This window comes from Papilio machaon, chromosome W (genome assembly GCF_912999745.1).
Source record: "Papilio machaon chromosome W, ilPapMach1.1, whole genome shotgun sequence".
Lineage (NCBI taxonomy): Eukaryota > Metazoa > Arthropoda > Insecta > Lepidoptera > Papilionidae > Papilio > Papilio machaon.
Window position 1 is genome coordinate 2,654,888 of NC_060015.1, and position 9,581 is coordinate 2,664,468.

General features: G+C 45.2%; 1 long non-coding RNA gene across 1 annotated transcript; it reads left to right on the top strand.

The window, feature by feature from the left end:
• Nucleotides 1–2,295: 2,295 nt before the first annotated feature.
• Nucleotides 2,296–5,290, top strand: LOC123723173. The gene is made up of 3 exons (XR_006756664.1): nucleotides 2,296–2,359; nucleotides 4,953–5,122; nucleotides 5,212–5,290. It is a non-coding gene; the product is annotated as an uncharacterized LOC123723173 (long non-coding RNA).
• The last annotated feature ends 4,291 nt before the right edge of the window (nucleotides 5,291–9,581 follow it).

The following is a 9,581-nucleotide window of genomic DNA, read 5'->3' on the forward strand; positions in this document are numbered from 1 at the left end:
TGCGCTGAAGTAGAAATTTTGACTTTGCCTTAGGAGGTCGGATTTTATATGACATATAAATAAGGTCATGATATGAAAAAGCATCGGCAGCACATTGACCATGCTTAGCAACATGATCAGGAGAAGAGACAATTATTAGGTCTAGAAGTGATGGGACGCAATTCGGAAAGAAATGTGTGGCTGAAAGAGGAAGAATGTGCATATTGGCTGCCTCAATAATATTATTTAATCTTGCAGATATTACGTCTTGTTTTAAAAGACACGTATTAAAGTCTCCCATAATAATGATATGATCGTATATGGATACGAATTCTTCCAGGAGGTGTTCAAATGCCGAAAAGTAGTCAACTGTTGAAGAAGGACTGTATAGGACTCCTAGAAGTAGTTTTGTATGGCAAAAGAGTATTTCGATAAATAAGTATTCTGCTGCGTTCACGTCTTGATTTTGATCTGAATTATTAATAATTGAAAACGGAATGTGAGAACGAAGATATATAGCAACGCCGCCACCTCCCCGTTGTGTGCGGTCGTTGCGAATGAGAGTAAACCCTGGTAGAGAGTAAGAAGTCGAGGCCAGGCAGGGTTTAAGCCAGGATTCTGATACAAGAATGGCATGTATTTTTTTGCTATCAAAGGTGGCTAAAAAGTCGGGGTAATGTGCCGGTATACTCTGCGCATTTATATGGACAATATTAAAGTTTTTCGAGACATCTGTAAAATGAGAGTCTAGGGCCACATCATTTGGAGGAATACTTTCATAACTACTATTCAATCCACTAGACGCTGATTTATACAATGAAGAATCAGTAACATTGTCACTATCACTATCGTTCATTTAATTTTGAAATATAATATAAAATATATATATATATAAAAACAATAAATAAAGGGATAATAAAATAATAATATAAACAAAAATTATAAAATGTAAACCTAATTGCAAAAGTGCTTCGATGTGGTGCTGTTGCTACCCGCCAGCTTCTGTCAAGTTCGACCAATTTATAACAGAAAATTAAAAATAAAGATAATAATAAAAAGGAAACATTCAATAGAACATTATTATAACATAGCACAGGTGTCAACTGTTGTAAAGTGTTGGAATATAAGCGTAACCCTATAGTGGCAACACTGACGGAATGTCACTTCCTCTTCCGTAATGGCCGTCTAACGTATCACGCGCATCTCCTTGTATTATTTCTGTAATTACTTTCAATATACTTTAATTCATAACTAAAAGTATTTTATTTAACCAACAACAGGTTATGGGCCCAGCATACCTGTAAATCACTTAAGAAAAAAGTTGGTTAAATAAAAATAAAGTTCTTCAAAGTCGACAACCGCGTGGCGCCGGTGGCGTCGGTAATTTTATTTCAGCTTATTGTGTGAAATTAAGTTTAAACTTATTGCAATGGCTGCAAATACATTTTCAATCGAAAAATTAACTGGACGAGAAAATTTTGCGACTTGGAAGTTTGCTATGCAGGCATTGTTGCAACTTGAAGATCTCTGGACATGTATTATCTCCGAGGGCTCCGTCAGCAGAGACAAAGATGTCAAAGCTAAGTCCAAGATAATTCTTTCTATCGATCCTCAATTGTACGTCCACGTGCAAGACGCCACAACTGCCAAACATGTGTGGGACAGCTTATCCCGGGCATTTGAAGACTCCGGCCTACTAAGAAAGGTAGGATTATTGAAAGAACTAATTAACACTAATTTAAATGCAAGTAAAGATATAGAAGAATATATCAGTAGTATAATGACGGCCGCCCATAAACTATTTAACTTCAACATTGATGATGAGTGGCTCGGAACATTAATGTTAGCAGGACTAACTGAGGACTATAGGCCTATGATAATGGGAATTGAAAGTTCAGGAATCAAAATTAGTGCCGATCTGATTAAAACTAAATTGCTTCAAGAAGTTAAATCAGATACTACTACTGCATTTTACAGTAATAAAGTAAATAATAAGAAGAACTTTCAATATAACTCGACTAATGTATGTCACTCAAAGAATAATGGACCCCGATGTTATAATTGTAATAAATATGGTCACCTTAGTAAAAATTGTTGGTATAAAAAGGAAGTTAAAGTAAATAAGAAAATTAAAAGTAAAAAGGAAAATAGTTTTGTAGCATTATCTGCATCAACGCTTAAGGACACTACTAATTGTTGGTATGTGGACTCCGGAGCGTCCTCTCACATGACAATGTATGATCATTGGCTGGAAGACCAAAGATCACCGCCTGTCAACTTCATAAAAATAGCAAATGACAAGGTACTCCGAGTACACACCTGTGGCACTGTCTACATTGAAGTGTCAAATAAATTAAATGGAACGCCTGAAAGAATACAGGTAAAAGATGTGTTGTATGTACCAGATTTATCTACTAATTTGCTATCGGTGAGTAAGATAATTTCTAATGGAAATAAAGTTGAATTTAACAAAAATGGTTGTAATGTTAGGACTGTTGAGGGTAGTCACACAAAAAAAAGGTTTTATAAGGAAGCGTGCGCTGCTGCTCGAGGCAGTCTCTTTCCATTCGTTATTGCGGAACGTCTGACATTTTTGTTTACTTACGTTCGGTTAAAGTTTATACTACAGCGAGGATTATTATGAAGTAGAGTTAAATTCACTGGTTCGCTGTTAGTTTAATTCTTTTAAAATACTTTTGCATCAAATATCTTACATCAGAAGTGGGATAGGATCCACGTGATTCTATCCACTTTGCTCACTCTGTGTTTGTGTTTGCATTTTCGTGAAAATAAATGCAAAGAGAAAAATGTCAGATCGTTACCGTGATAATTGTTGTAGTCGTAGCAAGTTGAGTCGATATCAAAGTCGTACCAGTGTTCGCGAAACAAGGGTAGCGTGGACCAAGCCGTGTATTCTGCATGGGAATATGTGAGTAGTGAGGCTCACCCGCTGTCTGTGTATTTCACAGCAGAAAGGATTGTGGACACGATCTATTCAATTTGTACTGCGGTAAGATCGAACCAATATTTTTATATTTCAAGTTTTGATGCCAAATAAGTCAACAATAGACTTTTCAATTAATTTAAAGATGTGTTCTTTACTAAAGACTGAAATTGAATACCTCGATCAGTTAATTAGTGAGGGTCAGATAAGGCCGAGTCGTGACAAGATTTAACACGTTACATGCCAGCATGGTACGAGCATTTTCATTTTAAAGTGGTAAAGAAGCTAATTGGTGGAGCTGAGCTTGTTAAGCCATTACCTGAGTCAGACGTATGTCATTATGTCGTAATAGTCATCGATGCCCTTTATTAGTTCAGTTTGCTTTGTCGTAGTTCGTCGTTGCGTAGACTGCGGGATACCCAACTGCAGATGTGAGATTGTGAACGGAATGTGAGACGTTCTGTATCAGGAGATGCTTCTAGGGTATCTCCACTACTGACAAACTGCCGTTTGCCATTAATATCATGTAGAGGACGGACTGCGGGACGCTCCTATCGGCAACGGACTGCGGGACGCTTGCCCTACATGGTCTTGTGAAGTAAGGTATTGAACGGACTGCGGGACGTTCAGCATCTGGCATACTGCGGGCTGCCATTAATATCATGTAGAGGACGGACTGCGGGACGCTCCTATCGGCAACGGACTGCGGGACGCTTGCCCTACATGGTCTTGTGAATTAAAGCATTGAACGGACTGCGGGACGTTCAGTATCTGGCATACTGCGGGCTGCCACTGATGTCATGTAGTATAGTCATGTGTCGAATGTTTTGGAACCATAAAGAGATATGATCAACTAATCCAGGACACCATTAACGGCATAGATGCGGATTCAGCCGGATCTTGCGTCCTACTATGTAGCTGTGTTGCGCACCACGCCGCAACTGCGCGTGTCTACAAGCAGAGCGCCTGTCTGCAATCAGCGCGCCACAGTCGCGCCTGTTGCCGAACAGCGCGCCACAGTCGCGCCTGCCTACTAGGAGCGCGCCACAGCCGCGCCTGCCTACAAGCAGCGCGCCACAGCCGCGCCTGTCTACAAGCTGCGCGCCACAGCCGCGCCTGCCTACAAGCAGCGCGCCACAGCCGCGCCTGCCTGCAAGCAGCGCGCCACAGCCGCGCCTGTCTACAAGCAGCGCGCCACAGCCGCGCCTGTCTACAAGCAGCGCGCCACAGCCGCGCCTGCCTGCAAGCAGCGCGCCACAGCCGCGCCTGCCTGCAAGCAGCGCGCCACAGCCGCGCCTGTCTGCAAGCAGCGCGCCACAGCCGCGCCTGCCTGCAAGCAGCGCGCCACAGCCGCGCCTGCCTGCAAGCAGCGCGCCACAGCCGCGCCTGTCTGCAAGCAGCGCGCCACAGCCGCGCCTGTCTGCAAGCAGCGCGCCACAGCCGCGCCTGTCTGCAATCAGCGCGCCACAGCAGCGCCTGACGACGAGCAGCGCGCCCGCATAGCGCCTGCCAACGAGCTGGTATCGAAAGACTCTATGCCATTGTTACAGACGAATTCCAGTGTTGAAGATGCTGGAAGAACGAGCCCGAGGACGGTCTCATGTCAGGAGAAGCCGTGTTAGGACTGTTGAGGGTAGTCACACAAAAAAAAGGTTTTATAAGGAAGCGTGCGCTGCTGCTCGAGGCAGTCTCTTTCCATTCGTTATTGCGGAACGTCTGACATTTTTGTTTACTTACGTTCGGTTAAAGTTTATACTACAGCGAGGATTATTATGAAGTAGAGTTAAATTCACTGGTTCGCTGTTAGTTTAATTCTTTTAAAATACTTTTGCATCAAATATCTTACAGTAATATAATAGGCAAACAAGGTTGTATAGTGGCTACTGCAGAATTAATAAATAATACATATAAATTAAACTGTTATAATGAAAAGGTTATGTCGGCAGTAATTGAAGATAAATATTTTTGGCATCAAAGACTTGGTCATATAAATTATATTGATTTGAATTTAATTTCTAATGTTACACAGGGTGTGAAGATGTCTCTTGATACTAATGAAATTGTTTGTACTCCTTGTTTACAAGCAAAACAAAGTAGATTGCCGTTCAAGAACATAGGTTCCCGAGCAACTAAGCTGTTGGAGTTAATACACAGCGATGTGTGTGGACCAATGGAAAACCTGTCAATTGGAGGATCCAGGTATTTCTTAACTTTTATTGATGATTATAGCAGAAAAGTATTTGTTTATTTTTTAAAAAATAAATCGGAGGTATTTGAAAAATTTATAGAATTCAAGAATCAAGTTGAAAATGAATTAAACTGTACAATTAAAACTTTAAGGACTGATAATGGAACTGAATACAAAAACAGTAAATTTGATAAATATCTGAAACACTTTGGTATTATACATGAAACAAGTACTCCGTATACACCTCAACAAAATGGTGTCAGTGAAAGGATGAACCGAACTTTAGTGGAAAAGGCCAAATGTATGTTGTTCAATGCGTCTTTGGGTAAGGAGTATTGGGCTGAAGCTGTTTCAACTGCTGCATATATTGTTAACCGTGTACCTACTCGCTCACTCCCACAGGTTACTCCTGAAGAAAGATGGACTGGTCACAAGCGTGATCTTAGTCATCTTATAATATTTGGCTGCGAAGCGAAACTAAAAGAAATGATGCTGGTAATATTATAAGATTTTTTTTTTTTTTTTTTATAAGAGAAGGGGGCAAACGAGCAGCGGGAACACCAAGGTGTTCATCGACGCCCATGGACATCTGCAATACCAGAGGAATCGCAAATGCGTTGCCGGCCTTTGAGATGGTGATACGCTCGCTTCTTGAAGGACCCTAAGTCGTACTGGTTTGGAAATACCGCCGAGGACAGACCATTCCACAACGCGGCCGTGCGCAGCAAGAAATTTCGCGAGAACCGCACTGTTGTGGAATGCCAGCCATCCAGATGGTATGGATGGTACCTGGCGGTCTGTCGGGTCGTCCGATGACGAAACTCGGCGGCAGGAATCGTTCCAAACAGTTCTTCGGAACACTCCCCGTGGTATAAACGATAAAAAATGCAGAGGGAACTGACGTCCCTCCGCAAGGCCAGAGTATCAAGCCGATCGGTAAGAGCTCGGTCGTTGACGATTCGAGTCGCTCTCCGTTGTATGCGGTCAAATGGAAGAAGCTGGTACTGGGGTGCTCCCGCCCAGAGGTGCGAGCAGTATTCCATATGGGGCCGAACTTGCGCCTTGTACAGTTGTAGGCGGTGGCCCGGCTGGAAATACTGCTTCGCCCTACTGAGCACACCCAGCTTTTTGGAGGCCAGCTTGGCCTTGTCTTCCAAATGACCGCGAAACTGAACGTCGTTCGATATGTCAACGCCGAGAATACTGATACTGGCTGAGGCAACCAGGGGAGTGCCCTCGAAACGAAGATCCACGACAAAGGGTTGTTTTTTAGCGGTAATGGCGCATACTTGTGTCTTTTTGGGATTGAAATCAACGAGATTTCGTCGACCCCAATCCGAAACTTCACCCAGTAGGGTCTCCAGTTCAGACACAAGTTTGGTCCGGTTCTCATCGGCAGTAGCCCGAGAAACGTTAGCGCGGGCCGTATACAGTGCGTCACACGTGCTATCGTCTGCATAACAATGAATGTTGCTAAATTGCAGCATGTCATTGATATGCAGAAGAAACAAGGTGGGCGACAGTACACAGCCCTGTGGGACACCAGCGTTGATTGGTTTCGGGTCAGAGCACGCACCGTCAACAACGACCTTGATGCTCCGACCCTCCAAGAAGCTAGAAATCCAGGCGCATAGTTTATCGGGCAGCCCGTAGGAAGGCAACTTCGCAAGAAGTGCTTTGTGCCACACCCGATCAAAGGCTTTGGCCACGGCTAAACTAACCGCCAGGGCCTCCCCCTTGCCCTCGATTGCCTCCGACCATCGATGCGTGAGGTACGCAAGAAGATCACCAGCTGAGCGACGTTGTCGGAAACCGTACTGACGATCGCTAATCAGCTGATGCTCCTCTAGGTACCTCATAAGTTGGCAATTGATGGTCGTTTCCATGACTTTCGAGAACAAGGTGGTAATGGCGATCGGCCTGTAGTTGGACGGATCTGAGCCATCGCCTTTTTTTGGGATCGGGTGGATTATGGCAGTCTTCCATGATTTCGGGACAACGCCTAAGGAGTAGGAGAACCGGAACAGGCGCGTTAAAACCGGTGCCAACTCAGGAGCGCAAGTCTTAAGCACGATGGGGGGTATCCCGTCAGGCCCACTCGACTTATGAATATCCAGAGATTGCAGCGATTTCCGCACTGATCTCTGGATAAACTGGATTTCGGACATAGAGGTCTCGCCGCATGGGATTTTCGGCGGCGAGTTACCTTTGTCATCCAGAGTCGAGTTGGCCGCGAAAAGAGAGCCCAGAAGATCGGCTTTCTCTTTTGCGGTGTGGGCCAGCGAGTCATCCCCCCTGCGCAGAGATGGTAAGGACGGCATACAGAAGTTCCCCTGCACAGCCTTGGCAAGAGACCAGAAAGCACGAGTTCCCGAAGGAAGGTGCACTAGCCTCTCACCAATGCTGGCCACGTGTTCGGACTTTGCCTTGGCAATCACTCTTTTGAAGGACCTGGAGGCAGAGTTATACTTCTTTTTTAACTGGCTGGTATTTACATCCCTAGCTGCTGACGCCTCAGCCCAGGCTCGGTAACAATCCTGCTTGTAGCGCGCGGCTAATTTGCAGGATTTACCAAACCAGGGCCGAGAACTGCCCCCGATGGGCACAACTGAAGATGGAATGAAAAGATCCATCCCCTGAAGCACCACATCAGCGACAGAATCAGCAACAGCGTCGGGATCATCCAGCTTGAAGCAAACTCTCTCCCATGGGTAGGATGCAAAAAAAGACCGCATCTCATCCCAGTCTGCTGACCTATAGTGCCATACTCGGCGAAAGCCATTCGGTTTAAACCGTGGGCGACGCGAGATGGGCACTGTGGTCCGGATCAGGCAGTGGTCCGACGAGCCTAGAGGGGCTTCGACGGAAACCTTATAGCTGTCCGGATGTGAGGTCAGCAGAAGGTCCAACAGGGAAGGTGTATGATCTTCGACATCTGGGATTCGCGTGGGCGATGTGACCAGCTGCGTCAGATCATAAGACAAGGCAAAGTCGTGGACAGATCTCCCCGCATGATCGGTGGTACGAGAGCCAAGCCAATCGGCATGGTGGGCGTTGAAGTCGCCTAGTACCACGATTTCAGCGGAGGGGATCTGTGCCAGAACGGAATCTGTAGCCGTTTGGACTTGCTCCATGAGTCGGTCTGTTTCGGCATTACCGCTATGGGACCTATACAGGCACGCATAGACCCGCGGATGGTCATCGCCATCTACGCGCAGCCACAAAAGAGATAGGTCCCTACCTTCAAGAAGGCTGAGGCGACGAGAACAGATATCCTCTCTGACGTACACGCATACCCCAGCCCGGGGCAAAAAGGACTGTTCTAGTTTGTATCCGGGGCAGGACAGATACGAGGTGTCCGCCGGAGAGGATATCTGTGTCTCGGTTAGAAAAAGCAAGGCCGGCTTGGCCGTCCGGAGATGGTAGTGGACGGCCTCCAAGTTGGAATGGAGCCCCCTGATATTGCAGAGGTCCACGGCGTAGGTGTCAGGGGGAGCTGAAAGTGCCTTGCTTCGTTTGCCCCGACCTTTGCAAGCGAGCGGAATGGTGCCCCCCCCAGAATACGCGGGGCGGCCCACGCGCTTACCCCCAGACTCCGAGCGGGAGTTCAAGCGTAAGCGCGCGGAGGGGGATTCTCCAATACCAGGGGTATTGGTACCCCCCTGGGGTATTTTCTCTTTCGATCCCACTGCCATGCTGTATTAAGGGGGGGGGGGGGGTGTTAGGCCTCCGGCACCACACTCATCAGACGAAACGCAGAATTGCTTCCACTTCACACCTGTCTTCTGTGTGGTCGTGGTATTTCACCGGGCGAGCCGGCCAATTCGTGCAACTGATGTTGTTGTTGCTGGCGTCTACCACTGTAGATACTAGCTGTGCCCGCGACTTCGTCCGCGTGAAATACTGTTTTCGTTAAGCATTTTTTTTAAGGATTATTATTTTACTTGACCGACGTGCTATGCGTTGATGTATGGATGTAGACATAGAGATAGGTGTGCCACGACCGCACCAAATGTAGGTGTTTGGTCTCTACCTATCCCTCTGGGTTACGGGCGTGAATTTAGTTGTTGTTGTTGAGGTATTTTATTTAAACTTATAAAAAATTACAACGAAACAAATGGAACTTACAAAATATTCATTTACTCTTATGCAAATTTTCATCCCCTATTCCCTTATTATATTGCAACATTAAGGGTAAAACTTTAAATGACTTATTTATTAATATCAAATTAGCAGCCTAAAAAAAGTTATAAGCTTCTAACTGTAAAAATGACGATACGTCCATACAAATTTCCACCCCTACTTTTACCCTCTTATAAACCCTCTTTCACGATAAAAATTAATCTTTGTCCTTTCTCAGGCTCTAAGCTAAATATCAGTAAGTATAATAGTAAAACATACTAAACAAAACATTCATTAAAACCTCACATATTGCGAAACAAATTTTCATCCCCAATTAGCAGCATTAGA